The following is a 25,962-nucleotide window of genomic DNA, read 5'->3' on the forward strand; positions in this document are numbered from 1 at the left end:
CGGTCCAGGGAAGACATGGCTTGGCAGTTCGGGCTGGACTGTTCCCATGAGGCACAGGGTCAAGACTGATTTGCATATGGCCATGTCTAAACTGGGGTGGTGTAGTGGGCAAAAGAACGATGGATTTAACCCAGATCTCTTGACTGGGGGAGAATGTATGCATTGTCAGCATTCCGTCCATCATTTGTTTGTTGTAACTCTCCAAATAGACTGCCTCGTGCTAAGACCCGACCATGGCACAAAATTAACAAAACTGATATAGAACAGGCCCTTGATAGACACCCCCCCTTGTTAGCCCTACACATCAATAAGGCTGCTGATAATGTTGATTACTGGATTAGATCAGCAATTGACCTTCTGGCTCCAGAAAAATCAAGCAAACAATAAAGAAATCAAGCCTTAGCCCCCTGGTATAGTACAGAACTTAAAAACATAAAATCTAAGTGTAGGCACTTAGAACGCACCTGGAGGTTAGACTATATGGAGCAGGGCAAACTCAATTACAGATTAGCCCTAGTTGAATACAAAAAAGCAATTAAAATTGCCAAAATGAATTATTTCACTATTAAAATTGAGGCTGCAAAAAAATAGACTAGAGAGCTTTTTAAAAACTGTCACCGCCTTGTCCAGACGTCAGCGGGAGAATCAATTCTCTCCAGATCAAGCAATCTGTGATAAAGTGGCCAATGTTTTCCAGATCAAAGTACAAACGGTCTATAAGGAGCTTGCAGGGAACGCTCCAAACATGGTCAACAAGATGTTAATAGAGGACACTATTTCTGATAACCCCACTATCTGTCAACTGTCCGGTTTTTCCCCTCTAACTGCTGAGAGAGTAAATTACATGCTCCTATCTATTAAATCAGGCTCCCCGGCAGATCCCGGTCCTCCCAATATACTTCACATGGCTTCGAACAGGGTCAGCACCTATTTGGCCCCACTCCTGAATAAGATTCTTATCTCAGGTACCTTCCCCTCTTCCTGGAAGAAAGCTTGTATATGGCCTATTTTGAATAAGCCCTCACTAGACCCCTCCAAAGATAAACCCTACCGACCTATACCATGTCTACCCCTTGTGGCCAAAATTGTAGAAAAATCCATCAATCAAGAGCTAGCATGCTACTTAGAATCCAATGGACTCTTAGACCACATCCAACATGGCTGCTTCAGACCACACCACTCCACAGAATCAGCCTTAGTCATGGACACCAGGCAGATATGTAGACAGCTGGAGAGTGGGGTAGAGCCGTCCTCATCCTACAGGACCTCTCAGCAGAGTTTGACACTGTTCACCATCTGGTACTATCGCAGAGGCTGAAGTTAGTCGGAAATAAGGGGATGTCTCGAACCCTGCTCACCTCTTTTCTCACCTCCAGGTAACCTTACATCGAAGGCCTTTTCTCTCCCATGTGGAGTTCCACAAGGCTCAGCACTGTCACCAACCCTGTTCAACATCTATGCAAATCACCCAGTTTCTCGTTGGTTTCTTATGCCGACGACACCCAGTTAGTTATATCTATATCTTCGAGGGCAGAAATAGTGGCTGGGATGTTTCACAACTGTCTGAAGCACATCATCGGGTGGATAAATCTGAATTATCTTAAATTGAACACAGATAAAACTGAGGTGATGGAGTTCGGAAAGGGACCATCACTTTGGAACCACCTGTGGTGTCCAGGACAGGCAGGACATTGTCCTGACCCCATTGAAAAGGTCAGAAACTTAGGAGTCATGTTCGACGATCAGCTCAATTTTGCAGGTCAGATTATTCTCCTGACTTCCTCGTGCTTCTTCCTCCTAAAGATCCTGTGCAAAATTCTTCCGTTTATTCCCTAAGAACTCAGATGAACTGTAGTAGTCACCTTAATTCTTTCTAGAATTGACTACTGCAATGCTCTTTTTCTTGGCATTTAATAAACGCCAACTACTAAAACTTCAGTCTTTGCAGAACGCAGCAGCGTGGGTGTTGCTTAAAATCCCGAAATTCCATCCTATTTCCAATAGTATTAAGGACCTTCATTGGCTTCCGGTCCTGCAAAGAATTGAATTCAAGGCTCTGTGCCAGGTGCATTAAAGCACTGTATGGGGCGGGGGGCCTCTGGACCTACAGAAACATTTTTCATGGCACGTCCCATGGCGGGACCTAAAATCAGCCAATAAAGGACTGGTTCAGGTCCCAAAAATTTGAAGGGTTATATGGAAGGAAAGAAGTGTCTCCCATCGGGCAGTCAAGCTCTGGAATTCGCTACCAGTGGTAACTAGGCTACAACCAAACAGACTCCTGTTCAGGAAAATGATCAAGACCTGGCTATTCCCGTCCGAGTAAAATGCAATATTTCCCTCTCTGGAGAAGTTACTCGTTACACAGCACATTTTAGCGCCAAGATGCTTCGTCATTCGCGCGCTCTATAAATGCTTTACTTACTTACTTACAAGATATGGAAGAAGTCACCGGGTGCCGATTGGCAGGACCAGCATTGAGACAAGGAAGTGGGATAGATATTTTGTAGGCGTGTCAGGGTGTAGTACCAAATGCTTTTGTATATCTTGGGGATATCACGCCAGAGCTGCTTCCATTGTTTCTGGAATCTCCCTTCAGTAGAATAGGAGTGCCACTGTGACTTGTAAACATGTGGGTGCACAAGGAACGAGTGCGGAAGTACCTGATAGGTGCGTGAAATCAAGCCTTGTGTTCCATCAAAAGTTCTAACCAATGTTTCAAAGGGGGTGAATTGTCATCTCGCCCCTTGAGTGTTGAGATGATTAAGCGTCCAGTGCCGTAGTTGGCAATATTGCAGTCTGGCCAATTCAGGGAGCTTTGCATTGGTCAAAAGTCTTTTTCGTGCCACCCACAAAAAGGTCCTGAAGTGTGCGGTAATTCCCTTCCCTCCATTTAGGGAAAGAATGAGCCTGTAAAACTGGTGTAATGTCCGGATTGCGGGCCTATGGTGTGTTCAGGGAAGGGAATGTGTTAAGACTCCTTTTAGTTGGTATCCTACCCAGACCTCAAGAACTGTCTTGGTGGGGGGCTATGCAGGCGCAGCATGGTCTGACATTTTTGGGAAGTCAGGCTAGATCCCAAAGGGGCTGGCACCAGCGGAAGGCTAGTACAGAATGTGGGTGGTGGGGGTCTGTGTGGGAGGAGGTGAAAGAAAGAAATGAAAATCCACTTACCTTCTCTACAGGGCCGCCGTCTCTCTGTCTCTCCTCTGGCGTCATCTCTCCTCCAGAAGCAGGAAGCAACCAGCCTCCCCTAAGGCAAGCATGATGCTACTGTCAACAAGATGGCTAGCCAAACCATCATGTGCACTTAAGCGCATGAACCAATCCTCCCCTTGTTGGTTGGATTTAAACAGTCCAGCCCGCTCCGCCTGTAAAACTCCCTTAATAAGGAAAAATATATTGATAATAAGAAGATTTATTTATCCTTTTTTCCACTGCTGAAAATCAGTGGGGCGACCACACGGTCCATATGAAACCAATGCTTTTCACTTTCGCGAACAATCCATTCCGAGATTTAGCACAGATGTGACCCCCAGTAGTATTCAAGCCCCCTCGATCTCTGTGGAGCATTAGTATTGTGTTCAAAATCTTGGACATTTCCCACCCCAGATGAAAGCATGCAGGTCCTCATTGGACGCAAGGAATAGTGTCTTGGTGGATAGGGATGGGCAGTATCTGAAATCGGTAATTGATTTTCAGTAGGATGAGCATTTCAACGGGGTTGAGATGGCCCAACCAGGACACATGGATCGGCTTCAATCTGCGTAAATCCTCTAGGGCTGATCTCCTATAGTCCAACCAATTAGCATGGGTCCAAGATGCTAAAGAGGGAGCTAAGTTTCACCCCGGATAGCAGAATGAGCATGGGACCCAGTGAAAGGGAGTGAGGGACTGCAAAGTGGCTAGGTCCTGTTGAGGGATTGTCAAATTCAGTGCCTGGGACTTGGCCATGTTAATTATGAAGCCAGAGACTCTCTTGAAGGTTGTTAAACTATCAACTAGGGCTGGAAGGGATGATTCGGGTTGGGTAAGGGTGAGCAGGAGGTTGTCTGCAAAAAGAACAATCTTATGGTCGCATGCACTAAAGTGCTGAAGTACCTGATAGGTGGTGAAATCAAGCCTTGTGTCCCATCAAAAGTTCTAACCAATGTTTCAAAGGGGTGAATTGTCATCTCGCCCCTTGAGTGTTGAGAGAATTAAGCGTCCAGTGCCGTAGTTGGCAATATTGCAGTCTGGCCAATTCAGGGAGCTTTGCATTGGTCAAACGTCTTTTTCGTGCCACCCACAAAAAGGTCCTGAAGTGTGCGGTAATTCCCTTCCCTCCATTTAGGGAAAGAATGAGCCTGTAAAGCTGGTGTAATGTCCGGATTGCGGGCCTATGGTGTGTTCAGGGAAGGGAATGTGGTAAGACTCCTTTTAGTTGGTATCCTGCCCCAGACCTCAAGAACTGTCTTGGTGGGGGGCTATGCAGGCGCAGCATGGTCTGACATTTTTGGGAAGTCAGGCTAGATCCCAAAGGGGCTGGCACCAGCGGAAGGCTAGTACAGAATGTGGGTGGTGGGGGTCTGTGTGGGAGGAGGTGAAAGAAAGAAATGAAAATCCACTTACCTTCTCTACAGGGCCGCCGTCTCTCTGTCTCTCCTCTGGCGTCATCTCTCCTCCAGAAGCAGGAAGCAACCAGCCTCCCCTAAGGCAAGCATGGTGCTACTGTCAACAAGATGGCTAGCCAAACCATCATGTGCACTTAAGTGCATGAACCAATCCTCCCCTTGTTGGTTGGCTGTGAGACAGCCCAGCCCGCTCTGCCTGTAAAACTCCCTTAATAAGGAAAAATATATTGATAATAAGAACATTTATTTTTCCTTTTTTCCACTGCTGAAAAGCAGTGGGGCGACCACACGGTCCATATGAAACCAATGCTTTTCACTTTCGCGGACAACCCATTCCTAGATTTAGCATAGGTGTGACCCCCAGTAGTATTCAAGCCCCCTCGATCTCTGTGGTGCATTAGTATTGTGTTAAAAACCTTGGACATTTCCCACCCCAGATGAAAGCATGCAGGTCCTCATTGGAGGCAAGGAATATTGTCTTGGTGGATAGGGGTGGGCAGTATCTGAAATCGGTAATTGATTTTCAGTAGGAAGAGCATTTCAACGGGGTTGAGATGGCCCAACCAGGACACATGGATCGGCTTCAATCTGCGTAAATCGCCTATAGTCCAACCGATTAGCATGGGTCCAAGATGCTAAAGAGGGAGTTAAGTTTTACCCCGGATAGCAGGATGAGCATGGGACCCAGTGAAAGGGAGTGAGGGACTGCAAAGTGGCTAGGTCCTGTTGAGGGATTGTCAAATTCAGTGTCTGGGACTTGGCCATGTTAATTATGAAGCCAGAGACTCTCTTGAAGGTTGTTAAAATATCAACTAGGGCTGGAAGGGATGATTCGGGTTGGGTAAGGGTGAGCAGGAGGTTGTCTGCAAAAAGAACAATCTTATGGTCGCATCCACTAAAGGGGCCGCAATGGTTTCCGCCGGGCGAATAGCCATCGCCGCTTGGGCAAAGAGCAGAGGCGAGAGTGGGCAGCCCTGTCTATTGCCTCTCGCCATGTGAATTGAGTAGGAGGATTGTCTTTTAACACAGATCTGTGCTGTGGGGAGGCATAGGATGCCATTGTCTGGGAGTCCATGTGTAGTCCAAGACCTATCTTCCGATGGACAGCTCTCAAAAAGGACCAACTGACCCTGTTGAAAGCCTTTTTCTGCATCCAAAGAAAGGACGCAAGGGTGACTGTTACGGCAGTGGGCTTTCTCGACTAGATGTGCAATGCAGGGGATGTTGTCTGCTTCCTGTCGATGGCGAATGAAGCTGACCTGATGTGTGTCAATTAGGCCGGGAAGATATTGATCCAGGTGGTTTGCCAGGATTTTTGTGTATATTTTGGAATCTGTTTTTAACATAACATAACACATAACATGTGTATTTGTAAAGCACACGTTCACCACTACGGGTATCTTGGCACTGAATAACAGATGTTTGTTGTTACCCAACTCAATGGTACTCATTTTATTGACCTCAGATGGATGAAAGGCTGAGTGTACCCACCGGGATTTGAACCTGTGACCATGAGGTTGAACACAGGCCCCTGCAGTAGACGCATTAGTCCACTGAGCCATCAGACCCAGCAATGAGTAAGAGAGCAATGGGACGATAAGAGGCATATAGAGAGGGCTCTTTACTAGGCTTGGGGAGAGTACTATTTCCGCAGGAAACATGGTGGGGTTGAAGCCTTTGTCCACTGTGAATGAGCTATAGAGTTTCAACATATGATGTTGATGTTGGGGGAGTAATCTGCTGGGAGACCATCTGGTCCTGGAGTTTTACCCACTGATAGCTCCTTAAGAGCATGATGCAGTTCAGCCAGGGTGATAGGGGCCTCCAGGAGTTGTAAGTGCTGGGAGTCAAGATAGGAGCCTATATTTCCCTGGGGAGTTATCCCCCTCATAAACAGATTTTTAGAAGTTTCTTTGCCTGCTAAGTGGATGCTCAGGTCTCGTCCCCAAGTTTAATTTTAGATATGTGAGTAGGTTCAGTTTGTTGGTGAAGTTTGTGTGAAAGAATAGAGTCAACCTTGTCCCGCTCAACCTTATTTGTTCAAAGTGCTCTCAGCTGTCCTCTCAGCAGAGCAAATTGTATTTTGTTGCATCTAGTTGGGGTTGAACTGTCAAGGCGTTCCAAGGTCTTGATGCCGCTAGGCAGGCCAGACTCATTCAATCTCGCCTCCCATGTGTGGGCCATAAATATATGATGTTACAACGCATGCAATTACAAAGCATGCTTTTACAACACAGTCTTTACATCACAACTACCATTACATTGCATGATTTTACAACGCATGCCATTACAATGCATTTTTTAAAACTACCATTACAACACATTCCATTACAACGCATTCCAGTACAACGCATACCATTACAACGCATAATACTTTTAGGGCAACAATAGGGTAAGTGTTGGATAGCGTAGGGGTAAAAATTACTAAGTATTGGATAGTGTAGGGGTGAAAATTACTATTCCCACTCCAGTGAGTGCAACAGTAGGGAAAGTGTAGGGGTAAAAATGACTATTCCCATGTACCCCACAACCCATACCCACCCTAATACTAAAGAAATCTCCATTACTTACCTTATAATGCGTTATAATGGCATGTGTTGTAAGGATATGCATTGTAATGGCATACGTTGTAGTGACATACGTTGTAATGGCAGACATTGTAATGTCATGCGATGTAAAGGCAGTCGAGTTGTAACAGTTGCGTTGTAAAGGTAGGGCAGTGTAATGACTGCGTTGTAATGGATGTTTTCCGCGGGCAATAGCTATGGAGGACATGGCTCCCCGTATCGTTGCATTAATGGCATTCCAAATGTTGATCCCGAGATTTCAGGAAGAGTGTTAGATTCAAAATAGGCTGATATCTCCTGCCTGAGCTCGACTACATCAACAGGGTCTCTAAGCATGTGGGGGGAGGCACCAGCAGGTGCGGGATTGTGAGGAAGCCCCCTAACAGTGCAAGGTTGCTTCTAAATCAGCGTGATCTGAGAGGGAAATGTCGGAAATCTGAGCAGAGTCTAGGTCCCGGAGGAAAGTGTGAAGAAAGGGTTAGAGTTAATAATAACGGAGAAGTGACCGACGATATTGAGATTTGTAGGGGTGTTAGACAAGATTGTGTGTTGGCCCCTCTTTTATTTATTTTAAACCTCAAGGACCTCTATCTGTTTTTAACAGGTATCCCCAGTGACTTCCTGAAAATTAAGGTTGAACTCTTACCCACACTTTTATATGCAGATGACGCTGTGTTTATGGCCCGCACACCCAAAGCACGGCATTTGTTAATATCACATATAATGGCATGCAGGCCACGATGTATCCAGCTTTCTACCATGTCAATTGGCCAAAAACCGACTGACGAGCGTTAACAGATTCCCATGATTGGGGGTTACTTTTGCTGCTTCTGGTGCATGGTCTCCTGGAATTGCACAGAGACTAACGAATTTGTCTAAGGCAATTGATTCTCTTTTTAGCTTTTTCCAATCTCGGCTTGAGGTTCAACTGATTCCTCTGCTACAGATTTATAAATCCCAGTGTGTTCCCATTGCAACATACGGAGCCGAACCATGGGGGATCACAAATTGTGAGGCCCTACAACTTGAAGTGAATAGGTTTTAAAGATGGCCCATAGCAGTTCCATTTTATCTCTCTCATTTTATTTGCCATAGTGAACTTAATTTGCACAACATAATTGATTATATTAGAGCAAGACAGTTAATATTTGGGTTGTCAATCTGGAAGAATGAGAAGGCGATGCTAACTAGAAACATTATACATGATTGCCTCTCTTGCGATAATGGCCTTCAGAATTGAATATTACTCGTATGCAGAAGACTTTTGCTGAGCCAGACTCATGTCTTAGCCTCAATAGGAAAGAATTAGCATCCACTTTTTATGACTCTGAAAGAGAACATCGCTTGTATAAGATGGAAGCAAAAACACAGGTTATGTTTTTTCCATATATGAGAGCTCTTAGCGACCCACCTACTTACCTTTGGAAACCAGGGGGCGCTGGGAACTCTCTTTGTTATTTCATTTTAGAGCTGATACTGCCTAAATGTTTGCCTTGTTTTCCTCTTGGCTATCAGTCAAACCTGGGTGTTATTCCAAGTCCATGTGGTGGAAGAACAGGAAACTCTATGACGCACTTTATGTTTTTTTGCAAATTTTATGAAATGTATAATAGGCGGTTTTTAATCCAATTATTTAAAAAAGAAGTGCAAGAACATCAGGTAGTCTAGAACTGCTTTTACATTCATTCTGCAATTGAATGACGATGAAGTTAGTTTACATGTAGGTTCTTTTCTGAGACATGCTGTAAGGGTATGAGGCACTATTTTGTTTTAACTTATGCTGCTAACTCTGTATGAACTTTTTACCTGTTTTCGACAAAGTTTTTATGCAAAAGTCATGCATATCATCGCTTGTGTCTGCCTGGCAAGAACTTTAGATTCATGTCAATCACCAACCAGAGGGGATAACATGATAAAGAGTCCCTAGCATTCATGTCTAAGCTAAAGGTTTAATGCCAAAGCCTTGCTTGCTAATCAGTATTATTGAACGATTAGAGAAAGAAGTCCTTTATTTTATTACTACATATGACATGCTGTGCATTCAAGGAGACCTAGAGTCTAGACATACAACCAACTCATGGTTATGAGGATCTCTGCTAGGAAAACCTCCAACAAGGGAAGGCAGGAGAAGGAATAGCAGTTTTTGTTTTCATCAAATGAGTAATTCAGACATCAAAATCCTCATAGAAAAGCTTTGAGGGATAGAATGAAGGGTAGTGTTAATGATCCGCTAAAAACTCTGCATTTGCACAATATTTATCCTTTCATCAGGGGACTTCAGGTTGAACCTCAAACTGGATAGCAACAATGGTAATTTGTTTCAAGATTAAAATGTACATTGGATGATACCAGATTAAAATTTCCCTCATTCTCACAAAGGAAAGATAAACATAGGGGACACTCTGACAAACATGTTACCTGGCATGGGCATCCGAGGTATAATTGGCCAATTCAAAACAGATAACCCGGATAGATACACACTCGATTGAAAACACTGAAAGCCAGTGCCTTCTTACACCTTAGTATGTTTACAAATGTTTGCAAGGATTGAGGATTTCGTGATAATTTCTAGAGTACAGAGAGATCACAGTCCACAATACTTAATAACATCTGATGGACTGAGATTAATCATGGAGGTGAAATGGTTCTGTTCCAACAGCTGAATAGGATCAGATTGGGGTAACATGGAAGGTGTAAACAAACTAGCCTGGGAACTATTAAATTACAATTGCACTTGGGAAGAATATGGGATATAGCCAAAACAGAGATTTCATGATATAACAGCATTCATAGTTTCTGAGCTACCAAGGACAAATGACAATCATATTCTATAAATAAAAAAGCAGTGCACTTAATGGGATATCTGGTTAAATGTGGAATTAACTTGAAAAAGTTACTTGCAAAGATGCAATACAGTGTGAAATAAAAAATAAAATACCAAGCCTGAGCTAGCAACTATAAAAAAATAGTTGATGCCTAAGGGCCCGATTATGAGTTTGGTGGTGTGGCGTCCGGTCTGCCCAGGTGCCGCACAGCGAAACCTGTGGTGATGCCGCTCGCCAGATTAGGAGTTTCCTCCTGTCTGTTTTTTTTTGTGTGTTTCCATGGTGGTGGCTCTAAAAAGGGGCACAGCATTGGCACAGAGGCACAGGGGGCCCTGTAGGAGGAGGAGGAACTGCCATTTAAATCCCGGCAGAGAGGAAATTCCTTAATATGCTTGGTGGAGACATGGCAGTCCCGCCAAGTATATTTATGCCCTACACTGCCGCAACACCGCCTGTTCCCTGGCGGCTGCAGCAGTATGTGGTGGTCCCACCATCCAAGTCATAATAGGGCTGGGAGGAGAAAGTTTAGCGCAATGCAGAGCACCAAGCCATCTTGCTGTGCTGCGTTACAGTGAAAGGGCAGAAATGCGGCACACTCCTGTCTTTTCCCTACGCTGACGCACAATGGAAAGCCCAGGGCCAGAGCAGGCACCTTAGTGTAAGGGTGCCTGCTTTGGATGCATGATTGTTTTTGTGTAGGAATGGGCACCTTCCTGCACAAAAACAATCTTAAGAGGCATATTCCTCTTTCTAAATGTGCTGCAGAATGAAGCATACATAGAAAGAGAAAGCAAGAAGGAGAAATAAAGATATTTCTCCTCGCTATGCCTCGCCTTATAAAGCCTATGTTTTTGGCTCATTCCCGGGTCTACCAGTGATGGGAATGCATCAAAAACAATGGGAGTTGCATGGGAAAACCCATGCAACGCCCCTGAAATGTCTTCCCAGGACATAGTAACGCAATGCAGCAATTTGATGTGGGTTGCATTGCTCATGATTTATCAAGCCTCCCAGTGCAATGCAAAGTGGCCTTGCATGGCTTGATAAATAGCATTTTAGAGTTTGCGTCGCGCATGCACCACGTTGCATAGCTCAAGAGCTATATCAACCCCTGATAAATATGCCCCTGGATCTCTACAGACAATGTGAAATCAACAATAAATAGAAGTTTACCATATGTTCTACCATTAAAGTCATGTATCTCAAGCTCTGCCTGTGGTCTTTTAAGAAGGTGGCAGAATTACTTGGTATGATTGCTTTTCAAATATTTATGAAGAAGTCCCAATTCTATAGCCGGACTCTGTATATGCAAATGTAGTAATCCTCAATCAAAATGGTGAAGCATGATATAGATGAAAATTAACATGTCGAATGAAAAACTTGTGTTAGCAGGCAAGCTGTTGTTGGTGATACAAAATTCGGCATTTGTGAATAAGCAACCAAGGGCCATATGTACAGAAGCATTTTTGCAGTTAAAAATTTATCTGAAATATTTCATTTTATTTATTGAAACACATCCCATTTTCGTTTAAGGAAAATGGGCTGAATTATAATAAAAAGATCACAGACATGGTCGTCTGCTGGACCCAGCGGGCCACCATCCCTGTGATGACTGCAACTCCAAATCTGTCGCAAACTGCGACCTACCTCATTAACAATCATGTGGTAGGTTGATTTGTGACCCCATTAGGAATCACTAAATGAAACTCAATGTGTTTCATGCATTCGGAATTGCAGTTTCCTAATTGCAATTCACAGAATATTGCAATTAGATGATCGGTATTCCTAAAATGTGTGCATATTGTCCCATGAGTCCATTCAGACATGAATCATTTAATGCTCAACGTTGTTACATTGGGGAAAAAGCAATTGGCCTGCATAACTGTTCAAAATGTTCCCCAGGATAATAAGCACTTATGTTATTCATGCAGGACCTGCATTTATGACATCTTTAACAAAAGTAATCAATCCCAATGGTACAGTTCTAAGGAAAGATCTTCTTTATGCACTGTCCTCAGAACTGCTGATAATTTAAGCCATCTGATTCTTATTTTTATCACAGGGTGACTGCTGTGGTATATAGGTACTTAACCTAACCAGACTTAACATCAGTATGCTGTACAAAGTATAAATCACTTACAATCTATGGACATGTAAAGGATGCCATAAATTACTATTTCTTCTGAAATATCCAACAGTGGATTCGCAGAGGAAAAGACTTTGTGAGACATCTCATGGCCATAATGTTTACGGTATTAAAGCAGTACCGTTATCTATTAATATTTGTTTTTTTCATACTGTACATATTGTTTGGATTTTACAACTCAGAATCTTGTTTGTTTGTTTTTTTGACAGCTGGAATTTTGGGTGCACTTTTCATGTGTTTGTGAAGGCTTTTTAAGCTAATAAACTTGAAAATAAACGTGATATTTCTACTGAAATAAATTGTAGTGACTCTGCAAATGGGGTGAACAACTTCACTTAACCCACGTTTTCCTAATGAAGAAATCAAGTTAAACATGCCACCTCACAATTTCACAAAATGTTCACAAATCTCTAAGCGAATATAATGGAACAATATCAGCATCCCTTAATTTCCACTGACTTCCAGATGTGCAGTGTGTTAAGTTTGAAGGATCTTGTTGTGGTACATTATAATTTCACTACCATAGTCCTCCTTTCTTAGTAAACAAATGTTAGCACTTCTTCCCAAACCAAACCTTCAATCTGCCTGTAAGGATGCATGATCTTTTATGCACCATACTGAAGAGATGTTGAATTCCAGAACTCAAAATAATTAAAAACATTTCTCAACACCTTAGTTTTAGGAACACTCTTATACCCTTTCTGCTTATTCCTAAACTAATGAGTGATCTCACTAATCTGGCTCTACTGAGTGCTCAGTTTGTTTTAAAGATATGCTCTTGGTGAAACAATGTTGTCAGAAATTAGTGTTAGGTAATTGGAGATAGAAGCCACCATCTTGATTCGACCTATGACTGGCTTGCACAAGGCCAAAGCAATTTGGCACACAAAGGTAAACTGGTTTCTGTGAGGGATCCCTGATTCACCATTGGCAACATGGCACACTCAGCAAAGTCTTGCTTGGAGATAAAAATGCATGAGGTGTATGATCAACACTAGCAGATCAACAATCAGAAATAAACAACTTAGAAGGTCTAACCCATGTAAACTGAAAGAACAAACTATAATAAGAATATTGTTAGAAAAATGAATACAATGATATTTAGGGATCCTATATTATGAAGAGGTTTGGGCTCCTCTGGATCACTTCAGCCAATTTCATTGATGATTTTTAAAACAAAATCTATATGAAGATGGTCTTAGTCAGCAATACTGAAAGTCGTAAAGTTAGGATTTTGTCTCAGATTACTTTTGTGAATTGTACCCTATGTTACTAACTTGATGTGTTATCTTTTTGGGTTGTGTTTTCACTGTTTTACTGTTTGAAGTGTTGCACAAATACTTTACACATTGTCTCTTAAGTTAAGCCTGCCTGCTCTGTGCCAAGCTACCACAGGGTGAGCACAGGTTAATTTAGGGTGTGTTTCTGATTTGGCCTGACTAGGCTTATGGTTCCTGTTTGGACAGGGTGCATACCTCTGCCAACCAGAAACCCAATTTCTAACTGGCCCGGTCAGTGCTTACCTTCGGACTTAGAAGAAATTCTGAGAAAACGTGTCTGAGAAGGTAAAAGTCAGCGGGGTAAGCTGCAAGAGGTGTCCGGGGAGGGAGTGACGTCTTCCCATAGCTTTGGGTCCAACCCACTGTGAACATTTCTACATTCAGACTCAGTCTTTGAAATGGAAGTCACAAATCTCAAGCAGCTAAAGACAGTTCCATGAAGCCAGATACCCCTTTGGTGAAGGACTGCTGAGAAGGATTTGCTGTGGCGAAGAATGTAGCTAGAGAAGCCGAGAAGCCAATCCAACTGATGTTGCACCTCAGGCAGATTGGCAAGCAGGTTGCTCTTGGTCTCCTACTGGTTCTCAGAGCACTTGTGAGCCAAACCGTGTTTAAGTCCTCAGTTTTGGATTCTGGCTATCTGGGCAACTTTAGCACCATTCCAAGGGTCCAGGACTTCAGAGACAGCACTTGGAGGGCCAGAACTCACTCAAGCTGGGTCCAACTGCGTATTCAAGATGGAGGAAGCCTTTTGTGTCCCTGTGGCTCTGAACAGGAGGCCAGAAAACTAGCCCTTGTGAGTCACTCTGGAGGTCCTGTGACAGATGAATATCTAGACTTTCTACAGAGGAAGAAGGCAGCAGAACAGCAGTGCAACAAGGCAGCAATCCAGCAGGTCAGCAGTCCTTCAGAGCAGTAGTTCAGCAGAGTTGCAGTCCTCCCAGCAGCACAGCTGTCCTTCTTCCTTGCAGAGTATCCACAGGCCCAGAAGTGTACAGAGGAGTTGGTCTCTGAGGTCACCTTTTTATACCCTGGTGCCCTGGTTCTGGAAGGCAGAAGAAGCTTCTAGACAGTAACTTTGAAGTGCATGGAATTTCTTGCCTCCCCTGTCCTGACTTCAAGTTGGCTACAGTGACTATGTGGGGTCGTTAGCCCTTTGTGTGAAGCCAGAGCACAGGCTATTCAGTTGCAAGTAGAGCTGTGCTCAGCTCTTTTCCCATCAGGAAAGTAGATGACCCATTGAGGCATACCTAGTCCCTCTATTGTGTGACGGTCTGGGAGGAATTCACAAAGTCTAACTGTTAGTTACACTTAGTCATGGGACCCAGGCCAGGCTGCAGGCACAAAAGGGGTAAAGGAAGAAAAAATGCATCTTTCTTTAAGTCGAATTTTTAAAATTGTGATAAAAAAACAGACTTTATCATTAAATATGGCTTTTCACCACAATTCTAAAAACACCAAACATGTCATAGCTACCTACTCCTGATTGGAAATTTCAGCTTATTAAATGTAATAAGGAATCTCCAATGGTATCTTAGGGGGAAGGGTAGGCCCCACACTACTTAAAAATGAATTTAGGGTTTTTTCACTATCATGACATGTAAAACTTGAAAGTACATGTCCATCCTCTTAATGAAATAGCATCCTGACCTATGGGCTACCCATGGCCTACCTTAGGGGTGACGTATGTGCAATAAAGGGGAGTTTAAGGCTTGGCAAACTGGTTTTAATGCCAAGTTCACATGGCATTTTAAAACTGCATTCAGGCTGCAGGTCAGGGACACGTTTTAAGGTGCTACTTAAGTGACGCAGGCCCATCAGTGGCATTTAATTTACAGGCCCTGGGTATATGTCATTTAACACTACAAGGGACTTATAAGTAAATTAAATATGCCAATCAGATGTAAGGAAATCAAACTATGTTTAGGGGAGCAAGCACAATCACTTTAGCTTTGGTTAGCAGGGGTAAAGTGCACAGAGTCCTAAGGAAAACACAAATTAATTTAGCCAAAAGTAAATGGGAAAGGCAAAAGGTTTGGGGGTGACCCTCAGAGAAGGTCTGGCCCAACACTAGTTGATTTAATAAATGCATTTGATCATGCTTTCAGGGTTATCCTTAGAGAAAACACTATCCTGCCTAAATGTTGAGGGTCTGCTGCAGGTGATTAAAATGCTTTACTCCCATAACCAGCTTTCCATCCATCTGGGAGTAGAGCTCCATGTTTAATCCTTTGAAGTTATGTGACAACCTTAACAAAGAAGAACAAAAAAAGTATAGAGTTTGCATTTGGCCGAGGTAGTTTACTTTCCATAACCATAGCATCCAGAAGTTCCACCGAACATGGACGGAACTTCAATCTACAAGAAATATTGTGCCTTTCTCTGTTGTTTTAAGTCTCAAGACAGAATTATTGTGAGCAGGGAAAAGAGATGATTTGACTCAGAAGGGAAAGGAGAAAGAATGTGCCACTACCATCTTAAAAGGTATGGAACATATATTTCTGGCAGCATAGCAGTGGAAATAAATTCCTTAAAGCTTTTTTTTCCAGATATTTTTCTTTGTACTAGGACAAAGATTTTTTTATTAAAGTTGCAAAGTTGAAGCTTGTCAGACTTCCCAACTTCGCATGTTGCTATGCATACTCATGCTTAAGAGACATGGTTTGTTCATCTTGCTCACTATATGGTGACTTTAAATGTTCCTTTTATTCAGGGCCAGACAAGGAACACAAACCAGCCCTGGCAATACAACTGGGTCGGCCCAAGGGGGGGGGGGGGAGCGGGGGGAGGAGCTAGTGAGAAGCACTGCAGTGCAGCTTTAGCACTGCTGCCGGTGGCCGCTTTAGCCAGACGTGGCCGGTTCAGGTAAGATCGGTGAGGCAGTGGGGCGGGGCAGGGGGGAGGTCAACAGACGACGGAATAGGGAAAATAAATAAATAAAACCACTTATTTTGCGCTCGCTGCATCGCCGACTCGGCGATGCGGCAAGAACAAGGTAACTGGTTTTATTATTTGTATCTTTTTTTTCTCCCTATTCTGTCGTCAGTCAGTTTCCCCCTCGCCACACTGACCTTGCCTGAACCAGCCGCGCCCGGCTTTAGCACTGCTGCCGCTTTTGTTAAAGGGGGCCTATATTGCATCACTGCTACAAAACTGTCCCCCAGTTACAAAACTGGACCCCATCACTCGAAAACCGTCCCACACCCTTCCGGACCACTGGCAAAACGCCAGGTGCCCGCTATAGCCAGTCCAGCCCTGCTTTTATTTTCCAATAGCTAGACATTTGTTCCCCCATTTCGAGCATAGGTGAATCTCTTCTCAAACACCAGCCTCTAAAAGTAATCTTGCAGTATCGTATTTCTCACCTTAAAATGTGCTGAAATGCAGCAGATTTGGGAGACAGGCTGTGCAGTTAACTGGCTTGTGTTATACAGTTTGCTAGCAAATAAATAATTCAGAAGCCACAAAAAAGAGTGCATGAATCAACATCATATATACTCGTCTAAATTGTGAGGCGAGAGCTTTTTTAAATTGCCTTTTCCTTTAAAGAAAATGTTATGTATTTCATGCTGTCACCTTTCTTAATTTGACCAGCAACTTTGGTCCTATATTTTTCTATTTCAAAGTCTGATCTTTTAACATGAATCCTCTTTCTTCTCCAAGCACCTTAGAATGCAAAACATTTGTAGATCTACTCTTGTCACTCTTTAAGAAACGCACCGCATTGCAGTAAAATGACAAAGCCAGCATTGAGTGTAATTTAAAAACCACACACACAATGACTAGCAGAAAGCCCATCTCACAGTCTCTGACCCGTGCTTCATTGGAGGGGCCAGAGTGTCTGCAAAAAACACAAGTAGCTTTACAAATGTGGTTATTACTTCTCAACAGCACAATACCCAGTGACACAGCTAGCATCACGCTTTTCAGGATATCTTGTGTGATTCAAAATCAATTCCTCTATGCCACTTGCACTCTGTTGAAACACCTGTCTGGGCGCCGCTTCATGTCTGATGAAAATGCACAACGTTTGTTGTGCAGCCAAATGAGGCGAAATCAACCACGACAGTTCCATTTTCAGGGCATGCTTTCGCTTGTATGACAGGCAGCACCGAAGCGATGCATTCTTTTATTCTTTTCACCGACATCAATATTAAATTATCACACGGAAATTGACATTTTTATTTTTGCCGCACTTGGCATCCATACAAGTGCCCGGTCCACGAATGCATGCATTACCTTGAAGTCCAAATTTCAAGAAAAACACATACAATGTAGTCAGTACATTTTTCGCATGTTTAATATCTGATTTTATGCAATTCTATAAGGTTTTTAGTCATTCTCTAATTATCCAATATGATTTTTGTTAGCCTTGTTACACCTATAATACAGTAGCTTTTAATCTTCAAAACAATTAGTTCATTAAGACCATTGCAGATATTTGGACTTTTCACAAAAGTGACTTGCATATTTCCAGTATGCTCATAGAGTAGAACGTTTTTTTATACAGGACCCTGATGGAGCAGGGTTTTTTCTTTAAAACCAAATACCTGTTTCATTTTCGCATGTTACAATTAAAAGTACTACTGAATAATTATTAATCACTGAAGACTTGTCGAGTCTTGTCTAATCAACCTTATTAACAGAAGAATTACACGTGGGAATGCTATTGCATGGCTAAAATAATAAGTGAACTAAGTTGGTGAGCAAATTGACAGAATAGATGTTGCTTATGTGATGTTATTGTGTTTTGTGCTTATAATTAATATGCATTAATGGCTTTTGATGTCGGAAATGGCTAGATAAATACATACACATAAGGGTATTAGCAGGGGAATAACACTGTATAATCATTTCTGTGCAGTAATTTTGTTTTTGTGTTTCATTTTACCTAAGTTGACCAATGTGGCCTACTAAAATATGGCTACCACCCGCAGCCTGCATTCGAGTAGATGGAAAATTTGCAAGGAGGCTTCGCGCTGACTGCGACCTTGCCCTCATGGTGAACTGAAAAGCCATGATCATGACAACAAATCCGGGAGAGATGCCAAATGCCCCTGAACGTGAAGATTGGTGCCAAATCCAAATACCGACTTGATGAACTTATAGTGGTCCCATGAATGGGATACAATTTACCCTAAAGAGACATCCGTAGAAGTAACGAATTAGTTATGGACTCCTTATTTCTATTCATTATTTGAGACGATCAATGTGTGTGAAAAACTATCGATGTATCCCAATGTACCAAGACGTCATGATTTCCGCCATCCGACTGTTTTGTAAGATATGATTGCAACATTTGGTATGTAAAATTGGTATAAATATTAGTAGACTAGAGAGGTCTAGCGCCACTTCTTCCCGAACTGATGATCAGAGGTCCCGATGCTGACGGAGAGGACGGTGACTCTACATGACTGCTAGAAACTTTGATTATTTTGCTGAGGACCGGTTCTGACTTAGAAAACGACTTTTAGCCAGAATAGGTAAATATGAGAGAAATGAACTTGCATTTAATTGGCTTTTCTTACAATTTTAGATAAACAATATTCTGTTTGAATTACTGTGTCGGGTGATTATTTTATTGTCATGTTATTGAATTTATTTGTGTGTCTAAAAGGTTTTTCATCAGATCTATAGCAACTAGTTGATGCCATTGACCTCAGAGTACATGCAGATTGGTTAGGTATCAGAAAGTGTTTCCCCTTATACATGGCACGGATAGAGTGGTAGGATGAATGTTGGTGTAATGGGCCCCACCAGCGTGTGATGTGTGTGTGCGCGTGTGACTGTGAAATCACTCCGTCCGTGGAAGTAGAGGGGATTCGGAAGCTTTTATCTGCACCAGTTTCTTGGTAGCAGAATGATGGTTAACTATTGTCTTGAGCTGGTGAATTTGCGTGTATATAAGCTTATTGATTATTGATTGATATTGATGTTTGTACTAATACTGTATGTTGAAGTCGTATTGAGTTTGTGTAGTGTGTACGGCTTCTGGGACGTAGGAAGTCGGTGACAGTTCCGTAGTAGGGCAGAGGGAGTGCTGCTCTCGGAAAAAGGCGGGATTGTTGGCCCTGTATGTAGACAGGGGAAAACGTGTGACAATTGAAGTTGCGCGTCGCATTGTCTGGGTTCGATGAGTAGCATCGCCGTGTGTTGCCATTAGAAACGTATTTTCTGTGTGAGAGAAGTGTATATGATAGCGAAGGTTATCTGTGAAGTTCTGGTCTTAGGTATCAGGGATCCTTATGGCATTCCGTTAACGCTTATCACTAGGAAGGTAATAGGTATTCTCTGAGCTTGTTAGAAGGACAGAGCAGAGGTAAGCGCTGCTTTGTTAACGTGTGATATAATTCTGTAGTAGGACAGACTGTTCGCTGTTCTCGGGAAAGGCAGAATTCTGTGTGAATGTACTACATTTTCTGGTGTGAAAGTGCTTGAATGAGAAGGCATTCTGGTTAATTGTGAAAACTCTTAGGAGCATTCCGGAGAAAACAGTTAATTGGTGCTTGTTAGAAGGGTAGAGTAGAGGGATGTGCTACTTTATCAACGGAAGTAATGATTCCGTAGTAGGGCAGAGGTAAGCGCTGCTCTCGGGAAAGGCGGAATTCTCGTGGGAAAGGTCTTTTGCTGTTCTGTGGCTAGCGAAGCAGACAATGGAGATGTTTGTATGTTGTAACTAACAGACTCGTAGAAGTTGAAACAAAGTCTACCGGGTAGTTTTATAAAGGAGGGGTAGACGAGAGAGACAGGAGACAGGAGCAGGAGCTGCTGCAGCGACTGCTGACGTCAGAAAGACCGCGCTGTGATTGGACAGTGGGTTAGAACGGTGGAAGCACGGTGATTGGTGTGCTAGTGTACGCCGCGCAAGGATTGGGAGACACACAGGGTGACGTAGACGCTCCAGGATTGTTGCGTTGGTGTGAGTCGCGCTGGGATTCGTGGACTGAGTTAGTGACGTAGACGCTCCAGGATTGGTGCGTTAGTGTGAGTCGCGCTGCAATTGGACAGGAGATCGTACAGTTGTAGAAAGACAAGAGGGTTGCGGAAAATAAGAAAATGTATTACCACGCTGAGGAAAAGAAAAAGAAATCCTTGTTTAGTAAGGTTAAGAACTGGTTTGACAAGGATAAGGATATTGTGACTAGGGAAGGACAGTTGCTGCCCCCGATAAGAACCCCTGCATCCTTCATGGTTGCGAAGTATGGGTATCATACCTGTATTTGGTTAGATAACTGGGTGAAGTATACTAAAGAGGATGGGGTTTTAGCTTTCCCGGAACATGGCTCATTTAATCTGGCCATACTGAGGAATTTACGGGAGCGGATGATGTGTCTAGAGCCTCGGCCTAGGCCAACGCAATTTGAGGCATTGACTGAATGGGAAGATGAAATGCATGAGCAAGAAAAGCAGAGGAGTGGAGGGAATTACCGGTATATGTTTGGGCGAAAGTATGATCGCGAAACCGATCATGACCGGATGAGAAGATGGCGTGATGCCAGTATGACCGAGGGATTATATCCTGTAAGAACAGCAGAGGAGACAGATGGGAGAAAGTATACAGAGAAAGAACATAATGTAGAAACAAGGAGGTATGGGGCGAATGAGTCTGATGACGATGTCCTAGAGGACATGCTCTACAAAAGACCACCCCCGTATAGACGAGAACCAGAGGTAGGAACAGCGGTTACCCCAATGAGAGACACCCTGCGGATTATAAAGACAGAGGTTATGACCCCTGAGTTGAAAGGCAGTAGTTCTCTGGCGGAGCGAGAAAAAGAGAGAGAAAGAGAGCGAGAAAGAGAGAGAGAAAGAGAGATAGAAAGAGAGAGGGAAAGGGAGAATGAAGTTGAGGATAAAAAGACCAGAGAACTAGCAAGAACTACCTTTGAATTGATAGAGAAAATCAGAGAACTGACTAAAAATCTTGAGGCAGTTACGGTGCCTGTGACGATAGGTCCAGTTATGCCAATTTTCGACAAGCAGAGGGTTGATGAAAATGGTTTGACAGTTCCATATGTGGGCAACAGATTGATTGTTCCTCCAGAGCAGACAGAAATGAGAACGGGAGAAAATCAGTGGAGACCAGGAGAAAATCAGTGGAGACATACCATATGTGGAGGAGAGTTGAATGTGCAGACTAACTCAGGTTTGAACTCTGGTTGTATGGAAGGGAACAGAATGATTGGAGGATCGATCTTAGAACCACAGAGAGTGACAGAACCAGGGGGTGTGGAAAAATCCATGGGAATAACTGCTGAAGATTTGAATGATTGGCTGAAGGCTTTGCAGAGGAAAGAAAAAGAATCCCAGGGAATTGATGTAGCTAGACTACGTATGGAAATGGAGGAGCTGATTGTAGGAACAATTCCTACAGAAACGCTGAAAAATTATCAGGAAGGTGAGATTCTATTTCTGTGTAAGAGTATCACATGGAGAGCAAAGAACATACATGACAGGTTGAAACGAAAAGCCAGTGAAATGGGGATCGACATGGACAAGGTAAAAGCTTTACAAAAGCCTTACCGAGTGGATTTTACAGATAAGGACATTGAGAATCTGAACAATGCAGGCCGAACAGGGCAGATTAAGGAGATGATTGCTTTGCTGAGAAAATGGGGAGATGTGGAGAGATGGAAAAATAGATGGTATAGAAAGCGAGAGGATGCAGCAGACAGAACTTACTCAACATTCCCTATGAAAGAAAAAGAGAAAGCAGTGACAGCTTACCCCATGAGGGAGATTCCAGGAGGTGGGTACGTACATGTCCCATGGACCAGACAGGATATTTTGTCATTTACAAATGATTTCCCTCGACTAAGGGAGAAGCCCGTCGAGTGGTATAGACAGGTCGACAGATTTGTGAAGTTGTCAAAAGTGCTGTGGATCGACCTGAATAGTCTGTTTGATATAATTGTACCAGCAGACCTGTGGGCAGAATGTAAGATAGTCATAGATAGGCCCACTAAAGAGTACCCGCGAGATCCAAAGACAGGAGCTCCAGATCCGGAGGTCATGAAAAAGTATGAGCAGGTTATGGCCTTCTTGAAAAATAAGGTACCCCCCAAGGAAACAGACTGGGTTAAAATAGATCGAACACATCAAGAAGTGAAAGAATCAGTCCATGCTTATTATGAAAGACTAATACTGGCTTTCAAACAATTCAGTGGAGATGAACATCTGGGTGACAAGGATCTGAGCCATTTTGTATATAGATTTGTGTATGGCTTGCGACCTGAAATCAGTGAAATGATAAGGCAGCATACCGTAGACTGGCAGAGCAAAAAGATTGATGAGATCCTGAGACATGCAAAATACTTCAGTGATGAGATTGAGGCGAAGCAAAGGAAACTGAAAGAAAAGGCAATGTGGGCACAGGTGAAAGTTGCAGAAAGAGAGGAAGCTCAGTTGGTTGAACAAGCAAATAACCCAGGAAATAAACCCAGGTTTGGTCCAGGAAAAGGGAAAGGCAATATTGAGGAAGCCAAGAAGAAATTTCCATGCCACAACTGTGGAAAATTAGGGCACTGGAAATCCGAGTGTAAGAATCCACCGTCTACTAATGATGACAATCCATCATTGAATTCACAGGTGCAGAGTGAGGGGTGTGGTCAGCATCAACAACAGCAGAAGGCTGTTAACCAGCAGAATCAGGTGCCAAAACCACCCTTGCCACAGAGAAGAGGATCCCAGAAGTACAGTCAAGAGTCGGGGTTCTACGATGAAGAGCAGGTAAACAAGCCAAAACGCGCAAGCGCTGTGTCTCAATATTGGCTGAAAAATGAGGGAAGTGATTCTGAGGGAGACTTCTGACGGTGCCAAAGAGAGGAGGAGGAGTGCGTACTTGGCGCAACTCTAGAAATAGACCAGGCAGGACCCTTTGTAGATGGAAAAATCAATGGTGAAAGTGTTACTTTTCTAGTTGACACAGGAGCTACGAGATCAACTGTCAGGTCAGCTGATATAACGAATCTTCCTCTCTCGGATGAAGCAATCCAAGTAGTTAGTGTGTCCAACACACAGATTAAAACTCATCTTACTGAACCAGTAAGGGTTAGAATAGGGAAATTCTCAGACATGCACCGATTTGTGGTGTGTGACACTAGTCCTGTGAACTTGCTACACAGGGATCTGCTGTGCAAGATGAACTGCACTATTTTCTGTACTCCAGATGGAATAACCTTTGAAACACCAGATGACCATGGATAACAGGGAATGTGAGGCTTTGGGGACATATGCTGTGTTTAATCCAGATGCATTACCCCCAGAATTGAAACAGACAGTGAAAGCAGCAGTTTGGGATTTTACTGGAGAAGTTGTGGGCCTGATGAGAAATGTAGATCCAGTAAAAATTACTGTAAAAGAAGGAGTGGTTTACCCAAACATTCCACAATACAGACTGACACCTGAAATAATTGAAGGAATAACACCCATAATTGAGAAAATGATCCAGCAGGGGGTGTTAAGAGAAATATTGAGCAGCCCATGTAATTCACCAATAATGGGACTGAAGAAACCCAATGGAAAGTTCAGAATAGTACAGGATTTGAGAAAAATTAACAAGATTGTTGTGTCATGCTGTCCCATTGTGCCAAATCCATCAGTGATTTTGTATCAGATTCCCCATGATGCAGAATGGTATACAGTAATTGATTTATGCCATGCTTTCTTTTCAATCCCGTTGCATCATGACAGCCAGCCAATATTTTCATTTAGATTTGGAGAGCGAATTTTGGCATGATGCCGAATTCCACAAGGGTATACAGAGAGCCCTTCGATATTTAATCAATTGCTGAAGAAATATCTGGAGAGTCTAACAATGCCTGAAAATTCAGTTTTGGTCCAATACATTGATGACCTGCTTGTGGCATCAAAAACACGTGAGGCCTGTGAAGTACTTGCTTTACTGAATCACTTGGCAGATGGAGGATTAAAGGTATCTCCAGCCAAATTGCAATTCTGCAAAAAAGAAGTCCAGTATCTGGGACATAATATTGAGAAAGGCCTGAGGAAAGTGACCATTGACTGGTTTAAAATCATCAGAGGGATGAGAGCCCCAATGACACAAAGAGAGGTGAGAATGTTCCTGGGAATGGTGGGTTAATGTCGTCAGTGGATAAGTAACTTTTCCTTGATTGCCAAGCCACTGATTAAATTGACAAAAAGCGAAGTGAAAGACCCATTGGAATTAAACCCAGAAGAAATGGCAGCATTTAAAGAGTTAAAGAACAGGCTATGTGAAGCTCCTGCCCTAGGAATGCCAGATTATGAAAAAGAATTTGAGCTGTACTGTAGTGAGAGAAATGGATGTGCACTTTCAGTGTTAATCCAGAAACATGGACGTCTGAGGAGGCCAATTGCATACTTCTCATCAACACTTGACCCAGTAGCTGTGGGTTTACCAGGTTGCCTGAAAGCAGTAGCTGCTACATGCAGAAGTCTGGAACAAAGTGAGGGAGTCATAATGGGATATCCTGTACGGGTATTCGTACCTCATGATGTGGCAATCCTTTTAACAAGGAGCCGGACACAGTTCATGTCTCATAGTTGACTGACTAAATATGAGAAAGTCATTCTTGGTGCAACAAATGTGAGCCTTGAGAGATGTGTGAATGTGAATCCAGCAACACTGTTGCCTGATGCTGAATGTGTGGGAGTGAGAAATGAAGTTGATCATGACTGTCTGGATGTGCTGGATTACTGTACAAAACCAAGACCAGACATAAGAGATCTGCCACTGCCTGAGAGTGATCATGTGTTGTTTGTGGATGGATCTTGCTTGAGAACGGATGAAGGAACACTGAGTGCGGCATATGCTGTGTGTACAGTTTCAGGAGTTGTGGAAGCATCACCCTTGAAACAAGTTAAATCCGCTCAGGTGGCAGAATTGGTGGCACTAACAAAAGCCTGCAAGATTGGAAGAAATGTGAGAGTGACTGTGATGACTGACAGCCAGTATGGCTTCGGAGTTGTCCATGATTTTGGCCAGCTATGGCTACAAAGAGGTTTCCTGACCTCAAGTGGAACTGCCATAAAGAATGCTGAAGTGGTTGGAAAATTGCTAGAGGCAATACAGCTGCCTAAAGAACTAGCAGTTGTAAAATGTGCCGCTCATGGTCAAGGTGATGATTTTGTCACCGTTGGGAACAAATTTGCCAATGACATAGCACAATACTGTGCAAGGAATAATCATTCCATTAATCGGAGTAAAGAAAGAGAAATGTCTTCTTGTTCCTTAATGTTTACTAATATGGTGGGAACATGGGAGGAAGTGAAGCAGCTGCAGGATGAGGCAGGAGATGAGGAAATTAAAGATTGGGTGAAAGCAGGTTGTGCACCAAGGGAAAAAGACCATGTGTGGGTCTATAGGGATGGAAGACCAGTCATGCCAAATAGCATGCTGTCAACAATGGCAAGGATGTATCATGGCCAAGGACACCTGGGGAGGGATGCTATGATAAGGGCCTTTAAGCAGACCTGGTATAGTCCAAAATTCAGGCTGATAGCAGAGAGTCTTTGTCAGAGATGTCTGAT

The sequence above is a fragment of the Triturus cristatus genome, chromosome 5_1, assembly GCF_964204655.1.
Source record: "Triturus cristatus chromosome 5_1, aTriCri1.1, whole genome shotgun sequence".
NCBI classification, from domain to species: Eukaryota; Metazoa; Chordata; class Amphibia; order Caudata; family Salamandridae; genus Triturus; species Triturus cristatus.